Source organism: Sinocyclocheilus grahami, unplaced genomic scaffold (assembly GCF_001515645.1).
Source record: "Sinocyclocheilus grahami isolate Dianchi unplaced genomic scaffold, SAMN03320097.WGS_v1.1 scaffold126.1, whole genome shotgun sequence".
In the NCBI taxonomy this organism is placed as follows: domain Eukaryota; kingdom Metazoa; phylum Chordata; class Actinopteri; order Cypriniformes; family Cyprinidae; genus Sinocyclocheilus; species Sinocyclocheilus grahami.
The window spans coordinates 2705386-2725509 of NW_015505305.1; the positions used below are offsets into that span (position 1 = coordinate 2705386).

General features: G+C 40.1%; 2 pseudogenes; one reads left to right on the top strand and one right to left on the bottom strand.

The window, feature by feature from the left end:
• Nucleotides 1-3655, bottom strand: part of LOC107590247 (fibronectin type III domain-containing protein 3B-like) — a 64108-nt pseudogene extending 60453 nt beyond the window's left edge.
• A 1441-nt stretch (nt 3656-5096) lies between these two features.
• On the top strand, nt 5097-7998 carry LOC107590349 (neutral cholesterol ester hydrolase 1-like; annotated as a pseudogene).
• Nucleotides 7999-20124: the final 12126 nt, after the last annotated feature.

A 20124-nucleotide genomic window follows, 5' to 3' on the forward strand; every position in this document is an offset into this window, starting at 1 on the left:
TCTCAGCACCTAAAAATCCGTTTGTGCCTTCCAATGCACCTATTCACGAAGAGGTCAGAGAAAGGAAGGAAAAACAAAACGATGCACCAGTTTGGAGATAAACCATCCACAGCATCTGAACGGAGAAACATCTCAACTCTATTTTTATTTCGTCAATGAAAACAGTTCCAAACAAAGTAAAATTAGAATTAACAATTGAATCTTTCCAAGTAGTGGTGATACTGAATCAATCAAGTGTTTTTGAACAAATTAATCAAATAAATGGTTCAATTACTCACTCTTAAAGATATGCTGAATTTGGAGACATATACTTATTTTACAATTTCTGCCATATGAAGATATGAAAATGAAGTCCCTTTCATTTTTCAAATTGGGAATTTAAAAAAAAAAAGAGTCTTTGATAGAGTTATGAACCAGTGATGAACAAACCAGAGGTGAAATTACAAACTTTGATCTGAAGCAAAAAAAAAAAGGATTTGAAAATCAGATTATAAAACAAAGGTACAGGACTGCGTATTTAAAGTGGGTACATGGGCTAGACATTTCTCCATACAGCCCCTGGAGCTCAGTTTGCGTTCCCATACGAGGGGGCCTTCGACTCGCCTCACACCGGCCACAGTGAGGGGTACGTGGGCTAGGCAGCCCTCTATATGGCCCCTCGTTCCAAGTTATGGATAAAAATTCCAAGAAAATCGCATACGTCCGCATCGCGACGGCACGTAGACACGCCACCCCCTCTCGGGCCGACCTCCGGAGTCACGTGTTTAATGGCTTAAATTGGGAAAGAACTTGAAATATTGTGAATGACAATCAAATTAAAAATGAGAGATAAATGTAAAGCTTCATAAAGATGTTGATTTTGCGAATTGTCTGACTGTTGGTAATTTTCTTGCCCATGCAGAACCAGGAATTTCACTATTAAACAATTATTTTAAAAATTAAGTTGAAATATTAGGTTGTAATTCCAGAATATTATGTTGTTATTCCAGAAAGAATCAGTGTCCTTGAATAAATCTGTTGAATGAATGATTCAATCACTTCTTGTCATCTACTAGCATAACGATGGAACACGCAAACACAGATTGATATGAACAGACAAAAGTCGCTGTCGGATTACATCATCACTTCTGGAACACTGCTAGACCAATCAAATTAAAGGACTGGAACTACTTGCTCATACTTATATGGGTTTGTTTATATCCTTAACTATAACCGAAAACAGTGGAAAAAATCCCACAGAATAACACTGTAGGAGGGAACCGTGGGGTTTTTTGCTCAAGGGTATGATGGTGATCAGGGTCCACAGTAATTCTCCATGAATCACCCATTCCTAAACCAGATCTTTAACCACCACGACTACCACCCTTCTCTGTGCTAAAAGCCTAAATGTTTCTCTAATGTACCATGAGTTTCTCAGAAGGACATCTCACTTAACCTCAGGGTAACTGGCATTAGCAATAATTCGGCACAACCGATTCGATAAAGACAACAAAGTAGTACTGACAGCTCGACAGATCATTACAATCTCTCTCAGGAAATGGAGACAGACAGAGCAAAGCATCTGATTTTCCAATGCAGTTAGCTCAAACGCCTAAGTATTTCGATAACATCAGCGCTCTTCAAATTAGAGAGGTGGTGGATAGTGGAGAACCCAGAGAGCAAACCAATTGTGTTATAAAAAATTTTTTAAACGGGTTGCTTTGGAAAAACGTATCATTTATGCATTAAATGTTAATGAAAGTGTATAAAGCACTAAGCATAGCCTGGCGTTATCACCAGAACTGGTGACTGCGCCAAAGAATGGTATGGGACTCTAGAAAATACCTACAAGCATCACATTCTTTTAACGTCTGAGTTTGGGGCCAAAGGGCTGTAGGGTTGGGAGGGGCCAGGGTACGCCTGTGTGTCTTAATGGGGGTGTGAGATGCTGACAAATCAGTCCTCACCCTGTGGTCAGGTTACCACCACAGAAAAGTGCATTTCCTTCACACAGGACATAATTTAAAGCATCACTTACAATAAAACTTCAGTAGTCTACAGTATTAGTCCGCAAACCCATGTGTTTGACATGACAAAAGAGATGTTTCCACTGCTGTTTAACACTCTCATATTACAGAAGATACTTTTCCACTTTCCACCTCTGTAAATACTACAACAGTGACTTAAAGGGGAGAAATCAAGCTTGATGCACAGGTTGGAGTCTCTAAAGTCTGCACCTCAAGATTCGCTCTGGAATGTCACATGACGTCATGTATTTGGGCTCGGGTTTCCTCTGGCCAGAAGATCCGGTCCACGAAACGATCCGAAACCCCAACTGAATGCGTTTTCTTAAATCATATTTTGTGACCGTCTGTATTTGTCCTTTACCACCTGTTCACATTTTAACGCTATCATCCTTATAATAAACAGTTTTCAAGTGCAAGACAGCAACTCTGAAATGCTCCCATAGAAAGCCCAACTCCAAACGATTCAGAGATTCTTTCAGTCGTGACAACTGCATTACGCGTATTATTTATCATACATGTCTCTCATTAAAGTAACTCCCGTCCGGTCAAATCCTCAGTATGCTCCAAGAACACTGTACTGTCAGCTCTATCGCTTTTAATATTCCAAATAGACGTTTCTCGAGTTCAATACGATGGTGAGTTTTTAGAAAGCACCGCACGGACTGACTCAGTCTCATTAAAGAACGAATCGTTAGACCGTTTTTGTGAATCGGTTCAAGTGAATCATTGAAACGATTCGACTCAATAGAACGCTATTCTACAATGCACGTACCAGTTTCCCCATTAGAACGCTTCTCTGAAGTGTATGTGATTATTATAATGGCTATGTAGACGGAACTGGACCTTATGTACACAATATACAACATAAGTCATGCTCATTACAACCCAGCCATTATAAAAGTAAATTATTCGCGTGACGCAGAAGCAAACTTGTTGCTAGGAATTGACTTGTCACTTTCCAAACGTCTTTGGCATCTTTACCCGTGTCCTATAAAAATGTTACATGGGTAAAGGTATATGAATGCAACATGTTTAAATTATACAAACAGGCCCCCGTGTTGACAAAAAAAAAATTCCAGAATTTTCCGGGGGGAATGCAGTGGACAGAATCACAATAGCGAATAATTATGTTATAAAAGCCTCCTCTGTTAATTCTCACTTAGGCATTACAAGTGTCACTGGATTTTGATAAAGCAGCGTTATTGATGAATGACATTTTTCCTGCATAAAAAGTACACACAGCGTATCAGCTGAATTATACTACTAAAAATACAGCTGTCAAAATAGACACAAATAAAAGTCAAGTAAATCAGCTCACGCAAAAGTGTTGAGAGTTTAACGCACTAAGTTTCGTTTATGTATCGTTTCGTTTTCCATTCAATTCAAGACTTCCCTTTCCCATCAGAGTCAGCCGGCTCGCGCATTTCTGCAACTTGAAACTTCGCGAAACAACGTCTCAGAGCGCTTCTGAAAATTACATTACCGCGTTAATACTTTCAACAAGACGCGTCTACTTACCTCGGATTCAGTAAAACTCGCTTATGAACACTTTAGTCCCTAAATGCCCGTAATATAGAAAGCATGTCATTCCGTTGCTGCGAAGTCCACGGCGGCCCAGACCAAACCAGTGAGGAACTCCGCCATGTCAGCTATGTAGAAGCACACATGGGGGTGTAAAAGTTTACCGTATAACACCGAGTACTCTCCCGTACCTTTCCATCAGTCACCGCATTAATCATAACTGATCATGAAGACAAAAGGGGATGTTAGCAGGGATTGATCTGTTAGGAAGGACGAGGACAACGTGAAACCAAAAAAGTTGAAGTTTGTTTTGAAATAGAAGCAAGTTGAACCATACATTATTTAACCCTAAAGCATGAATTAAAAAAAATTATTAAAAAAAAAGTTTTTTTTGTGTATATGCAAACTGTAGCCTAACTACAACAACAACAATAACAATAATAATAATAATAGTTATTATTTAAATACACAAGCAATTAATGTAAAACTCACGTGCTTTGTCCACAAACTTATTAAGTTCCTCTTTGTAGGGTCCACATCCTCAAACATGATATACACCGCATTTTGTTTAGGACTACGATATCTCACAAATCCACAAAAGTGGAATCTATCTAGAATTTCCCACTCATATTCCACGCTGTCATAACCGTACAGAGTTCAATTCAATCTAATATTTATTGTAATATTATACATCGAAATGTATGATATTCCAAACTCATACGCTAAAGTTTTTTAAAAGACTTTTGATTTTCCTGATTTGTGGGCCAAATTAGTCAACTCATTATAATAATGTGACAGGTGAGTAAAAATCGACAGTAGCTACCGACTGTATTTTTGAGCTTTCGTTGAAATTGCTATTTAATTAAGTTTTACAAGTTATATATATTTCTATAGAAGTATAGTAATCAGGGTGAGAATCGGTGACCATAATATAAAAGAGAAACTACAGCGCCACTTAGTGATCATTAACAATACTACAGTAATCAGATCAGATCTCATATTTGAGTGATTTGTTCACAGCCTGGGATTAATCCATGCTTTTTATTAGGACATTAACCATGAAGAGCAGAATTATCAAGATGACCAATATTAGCTACACATAAATATATCTCTATAACAAAAATGTAATACTAATAGAAATAATAGCAGTTGTAGTAAAAGCAGTAAAATCGTATAACATGAGTAGTGCTTTCATCGCTGAGCTGACAGATGTCTGGTATACAGTACATTCCAATGTTACATGACAGAACGTGAGGGTTATTTCAAAATAAAAGTCACAGTCTACTAGTAGACTAGAGTGCAGGAAAAATAAAAACAATAAAATCAACATGAGATATCGTTTACTTAAACACTTGCATGATTTTCAATATATCTATCAAGGCAAGAGTAGTAAATAAATGCTAGCCATCAAAAAAATAATAATTGCAACTTCACCAAATTAAAAACGATGGCTTCAGCGCTCTCATACCTGAGGACTTTTAATGTACAATTTGCTTGTTTCAAAACCACTGCGCTCTGGGGTCAGATGAGGTATTACCACATCATTCAGTCAATCACTGTCAACTCTGAGACCGGTGTAGTTTCATGAGTTTCTTGTGTTCTTTTACTGAAACCATAATTACCATGCGGTCTGTTTTGATCGTGGCGATTTTACTGTCAATAGCAGCTGCTTATTATATTTATCTGCCCCTGCCCAGCACAATATCAGAGCCATGGAAACTCATGTTTATGGATTCCGTTTTGCGTGGAGTAATGCATGTGGTAAGTTTTGCATTTGTTTCGGTTATATATAGTATATACATGATACAAATATGCACCATTGTCACTTTAATGTGGATACAGTATTTAAACATAAATACTTAAAAAAAATTAGTGAGATGCCTGATTAAAATTTTAAAACCTTTCATGTGTCATTTTCTAGAAATTAACAAAAAATATGTCATATATATATATATATATATATATTTCTAACAATAACTTTGGTAACAACTTAAATAATATATGTCATATATATATATATATATTTCTAACAATAACTTTGGTAACAACTTAAATAATACATATTGTTTACATGTGAAAATTTGATTATTTGTCTTTTCACCATATTTTTTACTAACAACATATAAAATATATATTTTCTAACAACAAATAAAATGCTTCAATTAAAAGATTGGCTCATTTGTCTCAAATAATAAAAGAGATAAATATTTGATCATTCGTCAGTTCACCATATTTTTACTTCAATTAATTGAATATCACTTCCAAAGATTTATTTAAAACTTGACATTTCTATGATTGTTGTATTATTTTAATTGTTGAATGCTAAAATCACCAAACATTTTATGTCTTTAAATTTACCATACACGTTTGTTTAATCTTGTTAAATAATGCAAAAAAATAAATAATCTAATAGCTCTTAATAACACAAATTTAAAATGTGGAATTTGAGCTTGTAATGCATTTTTAAAAAAAGGAAATAAAAGGAATTCCACAAAGGAATATTTTTAAAGAGATTTTCTGACTCTTAGAGAGTGTTTAACAATCCCCCTCTCTCATCCGCTCTAATTTGTAGTCTTTTTTTCCATAGAGCTTTTTAGCTCACGGTCTTGGACTGAGTCGACCTTTTGATATTGTAAAGTATGCTGCATCATGGGATGAAATAAAGGGCCACGGTCTAGCCCAGCAATCAGGGTCACAGAAACATCCTTTGGAGGAGTGCAGGCACAAGTGTTTGAGTCCACAGCAGCAGACCAAGAGCCACATTTGAAAAGAGGTGTGGTCTATTTCCATGGAGGTGGATGGACACTCGGCAGTGGAAGTAAATGAAAATGCTTTTTTTTAAATATATTTTATTAGTAATTTATTTGTATTAGTAACTTTTGTTCCTTTTTTCTTTAAAGAGATGCAAACATATTACCTTCAGTGCTGGTCTATGGCTGAAGAGTTGGATGGAGTTGTAATATCAATTGAGTAAGCAATTTTCGACTGTATATTTTTATTTCTACATCCTTAAGGGCCTTAATTACATTAATTACCAGCTGTCATTTGTAAAATTTGTATGTTCATGTACACGCTGGCCCCAGAGGCACGTTTCCCAGATCAGTATAACGAAGCCGTTCATGCATCAAAACACATCCTGACAGCCGAGGTGTTGAGTCTGTACTCCATTGACCCGAAAAGAGTGGCTGTGTCAGGTGACAGCGCCGGTGCCAATCTAGCTGCTGCTGTGGCCCAACAGGTGTGAGAAATTACTGCAAATGAATTTCACCATCCTGCATTATATTTGCGGAATGATATCCAATACTTGTTTCGGGTTTATTTTGAGGTGCTGATTCCAAAAATAGTGCCTGTTTTGCTCTAGCACATCGCACTTTCTTACACAATATGATTTGTTTCATAGCATTTTTGGTTTCAACAACAATTTGTAAGGTGAAGATCCCAAAATCACCAGAAAAACTGGCACAAAGATGGGATACCGAACTTTTTGTTCAATTTTCAGCCGATTTTCACATGTATGAATGATTCTAAAGACGTTTTATGGTTAATTCTGATTTCAAGGTAAGAATTATGGCCAGTGACTAGAAAAAGAATACAAAATCAATTTTTTGTCTCTCTTCTCACAGATGGCTTTGGACAATAGTGATCCTATTAAATTCAAAGTTCAGGCCCTTCTCTACCCCACACTTCAGGCCTTGGACTTCAACACTCCCTGTATCAGCAGAACGGCCACATTCCCATCCTGCACCGTCCGTTCATGGCTCGCTTTTGACTGGAGTACCTAAACGGGGATCCAAAACTTATGTCTTTGCTGGCAAACAACCACACAACTCCAACTCCAAGCCAGGAAATAGCAGCGGCCAAAGCCAAGACCGACTGGACCAAGTTTCTTCCGGTGGCCTTTCAGAAGAACTATAAACCCGTGGTTCCTCTTCACGGTGACCCAAAGCTGCTGGAGAAGCTGCCAGGCCTGCTGGATGTGAGAGCGGCACCTTTACTTGCTGATATGAAAGTGCTGAAGGCCGTGCTGCCCGCTTACATCATGACCTGTGAGCATGACGTGCTGAGAGACGACGGACTCATGTACGCCACGCGACTGGAAGAGGTCGGAGTGGATGTCACCGTTGATCACTATGAAGACGGTTTCCATGGATGCCTTAGTTTCGCTTTTGGACCCTTTCGGTTTTCTGTAGGGTTTCGAAGTTTTAGGAACTACACCCGCTGGCTGAAGGAGAACCTCTAGCAGAACCAGAGTTTTTTTTTGTTTTGTTTTTTTGGTAATGTTAAATATATTTTTATTTCAAACATTTACTAATGGTTTTTAGACTTGAAATGCTATGCAACATGTCAGTGCAATAGATTATGAATGGGGAGAAAAACACATTGATCAGGCCCAAAGCTACTGAAACTAATTATTTTATGCTGTTAATTAAGTAATACTGATGAAGATTATAAAAATATGCAGAGAGTGAAAAAAGGCAATTTATATTAAAAAAAAAAAATTTTAAAGAAAGGAAAAAATATGTATTAAATTAGTTATTAAATAATTTATAAAGTATTAAAAATGTACATTTAGAATGTAATCTTTCTATAAATATGTGTCAAAGCATTAAGTAATGCTGATGATTATAAATTAATATATATAGATAGTATTTATAAAAGTATTAAAAATGACCAGTTAGATTGTAATATTTTTTATTAATCTACAAATACGAATATATAAATAACAAGTGTGTCAAAGAAGGCCCATACAAAAAAAAAGAAAAAAAAGGGTAAAACAGGACACTAATTGCAATAGTTTTAATTTCTCTTGTTTCTCAAATGTTCTGTGAGCAGATGGGAAGACAAGACAGTTCATGTCTCTCACACTGAAGACTTGCAGCAGTGTACATTTTTTATGTATGCACACACACAAGCATGCAATTGTGCTCTCTGCCCTAGATTTGTGCAGCTGCATCTAGGCGTGACTTCTGCACAGATGTGCATCACCATGCCTCAAGAGTGGACTCCTTTCTTACTGAGTGATACATTCTGAATGCATGCATTAATTTCCTTGGGAAAAAAATTATTTGCACTGGTATCTCTGATTTTCAGAGTAGAATCTGTGGAACAGCATCTGTGAAATGGTTAAATATAAACAAATTGCAATAATCATACATTTCATTCAACATACAAGTGTGTATTTTAAACAATTTGTGTAAAACTCTAGGTTTACCATAAAAAATAAAAATAAAAAGTACTTCGTCCACAAAACGATTTCCTCTTTGCAAATTCCAGATCCTCAGGCCATACGTTTGGGACTGTTACATTTCATAATTTCACACTTCCATCAGATTCCATTGTGTCATCAACATGCGGTGTAAATTGATGTTATATGTAATATTTGTTGTTATATTATATATGAATATGTATGATATTTCAAAATCAGAAATCATGAAAGCGAAGAGACAAATCAGAATTGTATCAGTATTGCCTACTTATTGTAACGGAGCCGACGAGACGTGAGACGTGTGGATCCATTTGATAAGCTTTAATAGAAGACAGAGACGTGGTCATAAAACAGGCATGGGTCAGACAATGGCAAACAGGTATATAGAAGGCTAAACAAAAGAGTATCTAAAGGAAGGCGTGAGTCAGTCGACTGTGAACGTAATCCTGAGGGTGAGGCAAATGAGGAATCCACAACATGAGCTAGAGTCCAGGTGAGGTGCAAACACAGTCCGAAACAGCAAGGCAAAGGGGAATTCTAAAACAGGCTATAAACTTCAGGGCAGGCAGAGATCAGACAAAACGAGATAACAGGCAAGGATCAAGACACGGGTAAACAGACTAAGAACAAGGCAGTACTAGATTAAGGAATTTAGAATGGCTCTGTAAAGTAGCTATCACATGATGAGCGGTAAGCGCTAAAACAATACTCGGCGACTAGAGCAGGATCAGAGTGAGTGTTATATAGTGTGAGTTATTGGATGCAAGTGAGTGCGCAATCAGTGCAGTGGAGCATGGGAGATGTAGTCCATAGCGATGTGTGACAGTCTATGTGGAGTGAGTGTCAATATGGTGAGAGAGCGACCTCTTGTGTTCATTGGACGAAAGTCCATGGACTGGATTCGTGACATAGCCCCCCCCCCAAGGAGCGGCTTCCAGACACTCCTAACTCATAATCCAGGAGGGCGGTGGAGCGGAGGCGGAACAGGGGGAGGGACGGAGGGCCAGGTCCACGTGGAAGTGGAGAGACCGGGGACTGAGGCAGTGTAGGCAGAGCAGAGAGCCAGGGTGAAACCGGCAGAGCAGGTGGAGCTGAGGACCCCCACAGCTGAGCAGACGGGTCCGAAGAGTCCCACGTAGGAGCAGAAGACCACCAGAGCAAGACAGGAGACCACCAGGCCGAAGCAGACGGAGCAGAAGACCACCACGAAGGAGGAGAAGACCACCTGGCCGGAGCAGACAGACCAGAAGACCACCAGGACGGAGCAGACAGAGCAGAAGACCACCACGACGGAGCAGACGGGACAGAAGACCACCAGGGCGGAGCCGAAGACCACCAGGGCCAGACAGCAGACCACCACGGAGGAGCAGAAAACAACGACAGCGGAGCGGACAGAGCATAAACCCCTTGTAAAGACTGGGACCTAGGGAAAACTGAGACGAGCATGTACGGTCTCAAGGACCGAGGCAGGGGACACAAGAAGTTCCTCAATATTTTCTCTGGTGACAACTGAGTGGGCAGATAGTTCAAAACCAGGCTTACTGACTGAAACTAGACAATCAGACAGTTCATAAACGAACTCCCAAACTAGGACTGGCAAGACAGACAATTCAGACACATTTGGGGGAACAGAACAAGCAGATAGTTCATGAATTGTCTCTATGGCAGTGACAGGGTTAACGGGACAAACATGGAATGCATTTATGTTTCTGGGCTCAAAACTGAACTAATGGGGCAATTAACAGGTTCCTTGTTTTGAACTGGATAGACAGGTGGTTCAACAGACTCATTGGGGAAAATGGGACAGACAGACAATTCAAAAACTGATTCATAGGTTGATCTAGGACAAACTGACAGTTCATGATCAGACTGACTGACAGAAACTGACAAGACAGAGTTCAAAATCAGCATCTAGATGGACAGACAGATCACAATCAGCCTCCATGGCTGATTCAGAACTTAACAAAACAGGCAGAGAGTTCACAGACGGCCTCCTTGGCCAGAACAGAACAGAACAGGACGAGAGTTCACAAGTGGATACTACGGACACCTCTGGAGGTTCTGCAATACCAGCAGGAAACAGGGAGAGTTCATTAACATTTACCTTAACAGGACAGGTGCGGAGTTCAGCAACGGTCACTTTGACCATGACAGGACAGACGGAGAACTCATAAACGGCCTCCTTGGCCGTGGCTGGGCAGGCAGAGAGTTCGTAAATGGATACCACTGACACCTCTGGAGGTTATGCAGCAGTTGCCACCACCTCTGGAGGTTCTACAGCAGTAACTTCAGGAAACAGGGAGAAGTCAGTAATGGTCTCTTCGACCGCAACACGACAGGCTAAGAGTGCATCGCTGGGCGCCACCACCACGCAAGGAGCTGAAGCGAGCGACTCCACCTCGGGAGGTTCTGTGGTGGTGTCTGCAGCCCAAACACACCATAGAGCGATCCCCATCAAGGGAAGTGTTTCAGTCAGGGGAATCAGTTCAGGGACAGGAGGGCTAGAGTGAGTGGGTTTGGGGATACCAGCTGCGCGTACAGACACCCGCGGTGCATCCCTCACACTGGATACCAGACTGGGATACCGAAGGACTGACCTTGAAGATCTGGGTGCAACAGACAGGATGTGATGAGACTCTGGACGATCAGTTGAGACGTGACTGGACTCATAACGAGCAGCTGTGACTTGACTTGACTCAGGAAGATCAGCCGTGACTTGACTGGACTGGACTCGGGAAGATCAGCCGTGACTTGACTGGACACGGGAAGATCAGCCGTGACTGGACTGGACACGAGAAGATCGGCCGTGACTTGACTGGACTGGACTCGGGAAGATCGGCTGTGACTTGACTGGACATGGGAAGATCGGCCGTGACTGGACTGGACACGGGAAGATCGGCCGTGACTTCACTGGACACGGGAAGATCGGCCGTGACTTGACTGGACACGGGAAGATCGGCCGTGACTTGACTGGACACGGGAAGATCGACCGTGACTTGACTGGACTCATGAAGATAAACCATGACTTGACTGAACTCATGAAGATGAACCGTGACTTGACTGGACTCATGAAGATGAACCGTGACTTCATCGTGACTCAGGGAGATCAGCTGCGACTTGATTTGCCTCATGACGATCAATGGTGACTTGACTTGACTCTGGAAGATCAACGGTGACTTGACTTGACTTGACTCTGGAAGATCGACGGTGACTTGACTTGGAAGATCAACGGTGACTTGACTTGACTCTGGAAGATCAACGGTGACTTGACTTGATTCATGACGATCAACTGTGACTTGACTCATGAAGAACAGCTGTGACTTGACTGATTCGTGAAGATCAGCTGTGACTTGACTTGCCTTATGACGATCAACTGTGACTCGACTTGACTCCTAAAGAACAACCGTGACTCGACTTGACTCATGAAGGTCAGCTGTGACATAGCGGGGCGCTGTTGTGTCCGCCATTTTGTGAGAGTGTTCTAGTGCGGCCGCCATTACACAAGCGGACTCGGTGTCATGTTTCTCCACAACACCCACCGTGAACACGGAGTCGACACACAGCAGAGCAAAATCCAAAAAATAGATTAGAGAAGAACGTGGACCCTCACGGGTTAATCGTGACTTTAAAGGTTAATTTACTCCATCACAGAAAAAGTCTCAGTACACAGTCTGGCAAATCAGAATAACACGCAATGTCCAGATACTCTTGAATATAGCCTTCAAGCGGGCGTGTGCCCTGTGTAGCGAAATACTTATTTTACTGAGGAATTTACCAATTAATTCTTTAAAAATCCTACAATGTAATTTTCTGGATTTTTTTTCTCATTTTGTCTCTCATAGTTGAGGTATACCTATGATGAAAATTACAGGCCTTTCTCATCTTTTTAAGTGGGAGAACTTGCACAATTGGTGGCTGACTAAATACTTTTTCCCCCCACTGTATATATATATATATATATATATATATATATATATATGTGTGTATATGACAAAAAAAGGAACCAAATATCAACAAATACTAAATTATATGTTTTGTTTACTAGTGTGCCTTAGAACGTTATTAAAGGTATTCCTCATTAAAGATAATCACATTTGTTTGTCTCTCTTCTCACAGATGGCTTTGGACAGTAGCACTCCTATTAAATTCAAAGTTCAGGCCCTGGTCTACCCTGTGCTTCAGGCCCTGGACTTCAACACCCCCTCGTACCAGCTGAACGCCCACATTCCCATCCTATACAGATCATTCGTGGCCTGCTTTTGGCTGCAGTAGCTAAACGGTGAGCAGAAACTTGTTCCTGCTTTGCTGGCAAACAACCACACGGCTCTGGATCAGGGTCAGGAGATAACAGCGGCCAAAGCCAAGAACGACTGGACCAAGTTTCTTCCGGTGGCCTTTCAGAAGAACTATAAACCCGTGGTTCCTCTTCACGGTGACCCGAAGCTGCTGGAGAAGCTGCCAGGCCTGCTGTATGTGAGACCGGCGCTTTTACTTGCTGATATGAAAGTGCTGAAGGCCGTGCTGCCCGCTTACATCATGACCTGTGAGCATGACGTGCTGAGAGACGACGGACTCATGTACGCCACGCGACTGGAAGAGGTCGGAGTGGAATTCTCTAATTGGGAGTGTGGGGATAATAATCAATTTCTGGTGATGTTTTACAGACACTACTATTATTCTCAGGGGAAAACTTTTTAAACAAACGATCTTTGTAATACCCACATTTATGTCCTCTTTTCTTTTCTCTTATTGTTTTGTAACCACTCTGCATGCCAGTTTACAAAATGATACTACTATCTTCTTTCAGGTATGATGAGTTTATGTGAGTCAGTATAGGCTGTAATCATGTTTCTTTTGATGCTGTGTTTTGGAACCGTCTTGATTATGTGATTACTTGGCTACAAAATACTTTTTTTTGTGTGTGAAAGATGTCACTGTTCTCCAGCACTGCCTATAGGAAAGAAAAATCAATCTCACATTTGTCTCTTTGTAAGGGATCTCAATCTCAAAAACTCAGGGATTTCAATATGAACATTTCTCACTAAATCTGTCATGGAGCAGCTGAACTATCAACATTATAGCAATGCTGAGGTCATAAGTTTGATTCCCAGTGACAAACCGATAAACTTATACCTTGCACCTAATGCTGTGTTAATTACTTACTGAAATGAGACATAACTGAGGAATTATATCGAGTCTTATTGAGGTATAAAAGAGCAACTGTCTGAGCTATAAACTTCTCTGGGTGTGTCTATTTGACTGAAATCACAAAATACAAAACAGAACAAATGAACTCTGAAGAACTTGAAACGAACTTTGTCTATTTCTCTGCAGCTACAAAAACCTCTGATTTGATCCAGTGTTTGTTAACTTCCTTTGAAGAGTCTTTAAGAAGTTAGCTCTGTTTTTGCTTCTCAAAGATTTTCTATGTGACTGTGACAGAAGGGTGAATTGCTAACTCTTTAAGAGAACACAGGCAGAGTTAGCCTGCAGGCCGAACTGAGATTATCCTGCTGACTGGAATAACCTGTTATCGTTCGTGCTTTGACAGAGAAACTGGAAAAAAGCTGAGATGTTTTTATGTGAACCTACTCAAGAGTATGACAGGTCATGTCACATGGCCAAACTTGATCTCAAGAAGCTAGATGGCAAAGTGTGAGGCAGTTCCTGTTCCCAGCAGCTACATAACCTGATACACATGTTCAAACTTGAGTCTTCAAACAAGAGTTTTCATGCCAACGTCTGAAATCCCCACTAGATTATTATGGCACACTGTAATAAGAGTAGTCAATGATTAATCAGGGAAAGCTGTGTGAATATTTCAAAGGAAAACAAGACCCGAGTAGTTCACATACCTAGCGCTTGGAGGAACGTTATCTTTTGCATTGTTCATTGCATCCTGAATTGAAGGGTAGTTGCTTACACGAAGCCAGGCCTCCCATTTTTCTGTAAAGCAGATCATTGTCAAAACTATTAGTGCAATATTCCTGAGCTGATGACAGTTAGACACTCAGCGACTCGTTAAAAAATGATGATAAATCAAATAGTGTTAATAATTTGGCCTGATGTACACACAAATAAATACAGTTTCACTCCACTTCTGAGCGCTTAATTGGTTTGGAAGAGAATTCACTTCTAATTCACTGGGAAAATATGACACGTACAGTGTGAAAAAGCAAAACTGTATTTAAAAACAGGAGCAAATCCATTAAAAGACTGTTCCTTATGTGTACAGAAACTGGAGTATCTGAGCTTTATATGCATTTGACTTCACTATTATTCTAAATATTTAAATCATTTAAATACTTTTTACCATGCTACCTCTCATAAAAACATGTTGCTTCTCATTAATTCACAATGAAGACATTGAGACCCATTCCAAGAAGCAATAGCAATGTGCGATTCACATACTAATCATTATTTTGAACTGATTCTTTTCAATGAACCTGCTGGGTTGGTTCACAATTCACACTGAATGATTCGTTTGTGAATTGGCCTGGGCTGCATTTCCCAAAAGCATCGTAAGCCTAATTGGCACCAAATGGTCTCTACAATCTACTTGGCTTACAATGCTTTTAGGAAACGCAGACCGGGCCAATTCACAAATGAATCATTCAGTGTGATTTGTGAACTGATTCAAAAACCAGCATAAAGTTCACACTAAAAAGAATGATAACAACTATATAAGCCTCCACACCAACACACAGTGACATTCTGTTTATTATAAGTTATCTTGTCTGACACATTAAATGCTCTAGCTCTTTAAAGTCAGATGGATTCTGATTGGTTGTCAATGTTTTTATCATTCATCAGCTGGAAAAATATCCTTCTGAAAGCGCGTCCAATGATATTGTTCCTCTGTGTCATTATTGCCATAGTTGTGGTGTGGATGCCACTATTCTCATAGACTTAAAATGATTACTAAACCTAATTATAACAAACAATTATGAGAATAAAGTTGAAATTATCATAATAATAATGACTTAAAAACTAAAATATCAAAATATGTCATAAATATGACTTATTTTAATCTCAGCTTTGACATTTTATCTCATAATTGACTTTGTAGGTCTGTGTCATAATTTCAACTTTATGTTGAAATAGGTTAAAAGGACTTATCTCATTTATTTTTTCCTTATGAATATGACGTACTATGTCATAATTTCAATTTATGTCAAAATTATGACTTTTTGTCATATTTCTGATGTTTTGTGTCAATTTAGACATTTTATGTCAGTATGTTTACAGTTTATGTCAGATTATGACTTTTCCCCCATCATATTTCATCCCAGGGGCGATTCCAGGATTTTCATTTTAGGGGGGCTCAGCCCCCAATGCGGGTATAATATATATATATATACTGTATATATTCAAATGAAAATGGCAACATCGTTTTATAAAGTATTTGCCTTCATGTGCTTTATTTTCACTGGAGGAAACCTGTGGTGTGATGAGGGGTGAACGCAGCGAAAACTTAGGCTACAGTAGATGGGGAACGATTGCTCCCACATGATATTTTGTAAACTGTATTTATGACAAAGAACTGCACAGATGCAGATATTCTAACAATCTATCGATAAACACACACCTTGTCCTCTGCTTCTCGCTCTGCGTCGCTGCAGTCTGCGGATTGAAAAAGAATGCGCTGAAAAACGGGGAGGAACCGATCGAAGTCTGCCGCCGTTTTCAGATGAAATTTTAAAGGGGTCATATGATGCGATTTCAAGTTTTCCTTCCTCTTTGGAATGTTACAAGCTCTTGGTGCATAAAGAAGATCTGTAAAGTTGCAAAGACTAAAGTCTCAAATCCAAAGAGATATTCTTTATAAAAGTTTCATATGACCCCTTTAAGGGGACTGAGGCGATCACGAATTTGTGTACAGTTTATGGAACTAATCGCAAAATTTTAGGGGGGCTGAGTAGTCGTTTTAGGGGGGTATAGCCCCCCTAAAAATGGCCTAGCGACGCCCATGTTTCAGCCCATCCTTTTTTCCCATTCTTTCTCATGCTTTTTTCTATCCTATCTACATGTATGTCCAGAAAATTAGACCCCTCTCTCTTTAAGACTGTACTCTGAGCAGCATGATTGTCTCTGAAACAGTACATTTACAATTAAATTTTTTGATAATTAAAGTTCATTAAAGTTTTGTTCAATAAAAAAAAAATTATATATATATATAAAAAAACATCATTATTTACTCACCCCCATGTCATTCCAAACCTATATGACATTCCTTTTTCTATGGAACACAAACAAAGAAACTGAATAAATGTAAATGAGTGAATGATGACATGTTTTTAAACTGTTCCTTGGTAGTGCTACAGTAACGCTGAGATGTGTTTCATTAGATTAATTGTAGTTACACTGGCGATCACATTACTTTATGTACATCACTGAGTGGTCAAACTTGTGCAGACAAGACATTCTGATGAACATTTGAGCCTGTTTCATGTACTTTTCTGTACTTGACATGTCAGTTTACGCATTTGCACGCAGAGTCAGAATGTAGCTCATCTATCACACCCCACCCATGAATGACCATTTGGCTTTCACAGCTTCTTAATAGAGAAATGCTGCCAAGTGTAAAAGCACACAACACCCCTCTAAGCCTTCACATTTTTATCTACATAAATCAGCCGAGGAAATCTTCTCCTCCTTAGCGGTCCGAGACAGACTTTCTCAGCGATCTCTGACCTTTAGTGCATGTCTATTTAAAAACTTAAGCAAATATATATAGCATGCATTCATTTCAGCTCTGATGGCTATGGATGGAGCGAGGGCAGGCCAGCCCTCAGGAAAATCCTCCCATATGGCAACGTGGCAATCAACATCAACCTCTGCCTTTTTCATCCCAGAGGAGAACTGGGAATCTCCCGGTCTCCCTTCCCTCTTACTCAGGAGTGATGTCACTGAGAAGCACAATACGCCCTTGTATCCCGGCCTTTAAGTCTCTTGGCACTTTGATTGCATGGCTTAGGCATGTAAAAATATCATTTTAGCCCCCCCATGACTTTATAGCTCCAACAAACTTTTGCTCAAGATTTTACTCTTAATTTCCTCCTGCTCTGTTTTCCATTTTTGAGCATTTGACACTAACAGCAATTTTTTTCAGACGATAAAGTAGGGCCCCCCAAATTTTTTTTTTTCACGAGCCAAATTCATGATTCCCCAAGTGCAATGAAGCATTGAATCAAGGCCCTGTAACTCTCTGTGAACCCCCACCCATGTTCTTCACAACGGATATAATCACACATTCATCAGCACTCTGTCAAGTATTTATGGCCCCTGCAGCGTAGTTTAAGTAATCCCTAAGGAGGGAAAACCAGCCCTGAGGTCCTATTGTTAGTTCTCACTTTAGCTTGCTATCAGTTTGGAAAAGTGCATAGTAACACAATGATATCACAGTTCAGCTCTATATAACAGCAGTGAACCTAAGGCTGATATGAAACAGCCCTGAGGCTTTTTGTCAAGCGGAATTACATTCAGAACCTTGAGCGGTGCTTTCCAGTGCAAACACCGCTATGCTAGGGCATTGCAAATTGTTGCCAGGGTGTTACTATGTGTTTAGAGAGGTTGCCAGGGTGTTGTGGTGTGTTCTAAGAGGTTGCCAGTGCATTATTGTGTGTTCTGAGAGGTTGACAGGGTGTTGCTATGTGTTCTGGGCGGTAGCCAGGGCATTGCTATGGGTTGCTATGTGTTCTGGATGGTTTCTAGAGTGTTGCTATGTTGTTGCCAAAATGTTCAGAGTGATTGCTAAGGCATTGTTGTGTGGCTGCTAGGAGTTCTGAATGCTTACCATGGCATTATTATGTGTTCTGTGTGGTTGCCAGGATGTTGCCATTTGTTTTTTATGGGTTATGGATGGTTGCTAGGGTGTTAAGTGATTGCCAAAGTGCTCTGAGTGTTTTTTTATGGTGTTTATAATGCTTACCATGGCATTGCTGTTCTCTGGGAAGTTTCTGTAGTGGTGCTGTGTAGATGATTGCTAGGGTGTTGCAATGTGGTTGCCAAGGTGTTTTGAGTGGCTGCTAGGTGTTCGAAATGGTTACTAGGGCATTGGTATGTGTTATGGGTGGTTACCAGGGTGTTACTATGTGGTTTCTGTGTGTAATGGATTGTTGCTAGGTTGTTGTTATGTGGTTGTCAAGGTCTTCTAAGTGGCTGCAAAAGTGTTCGTAATGCTTACCATGGCATTGCTGTGTTTTCTGGGTGGTTTCTATGGTGTTGCTATATGTAAAGGTAGGATGCCAGGTCATTGCTATGCATTATGGATGGTTGCTAGGGTGTTGCTATGTGGTTGCCACGGTGTTCTGAGTGGTTGGAAAGGTGTTCTTAATGGTTACCATGGCGTTACTATGTGTTCTGAGTGGTTGCCAGAACATTGTATGTGGCTTCTTAGGCATTGGTAGGTTGTTGCTTACTGACTTAAGTCTAACGATTCCACATCCAAGTCATAATGATATTCTGCTCCTTAGATATAGTTTTCCTTTTGAAAATTGTGATAGTTTACGATGAGAGAGTGTTCCTGTGTGTTCAGGGGTTGCTTAAACATTCAGCTCCAAGAAAAAAGGAGTCAGTGGGGGAAGATTTTCTCTCCTGTGCTGGACATCGGTCAATCATGGCGCCAGACTACAGTCATGTTTCATGGGCAGAAGAATCTCCCTCCACACCAACAACCCCCCCACACACACTCATAAAAGAGATCCTCAGATCTTTCTGCTGATGTATGAATGTGGCAGGGTCACCATAAGCGATGAGTTTGTCACTCTTTGGCTGCAGCTTTTCCTGGCGTCAGCTAAAACAAACCCGCCAAATCTACACTTTGCATTCGTTTCTGCTGGAAAACCCCAAGTTTCCGGCCCGTCCACTGGTCGCCTGCCGTTGTGTTTCTTTTTTCTCCTTCTTTGTGTTCCTCCTCCTCCCTTCCACCGTGTCTGTGCCAGATATGCTCAGATCCACAGTGCAGCTCGTTGCATTGTTTAGGCTGCCTGCGATTCAGAGCAGGACATGTCAACACCGTGGCCTTCAGAGACCACAGTCGAACGCAGCTGGCTGACAGAGATAGAGTGAAAGAAAGAACGAAAGAGGGTGAAAGAGAATGGGTGTGGAAACTAAAAGAAATATTTGAATTATGAACAAGGTTCATACCAGTTTTTCCATTGTTCTACATGCAAGGACATTTTGTTTAGCTTTGTAATCTCTTGCTTTGGCTTCAGAATAGTGAATCAATGTAAACGATCACCACAAGCATTGTTTGACACTATTGCCAATCAAACTGGTTATTCACAATAAACCTATAAAAGAGCACTGCTGATCCTTTATAAAGAAGCACGCCCTCCATATTTTTGCTGAGCTTTACTTTTTAGGAGAAAGTTACAGTCATTGTCCCAG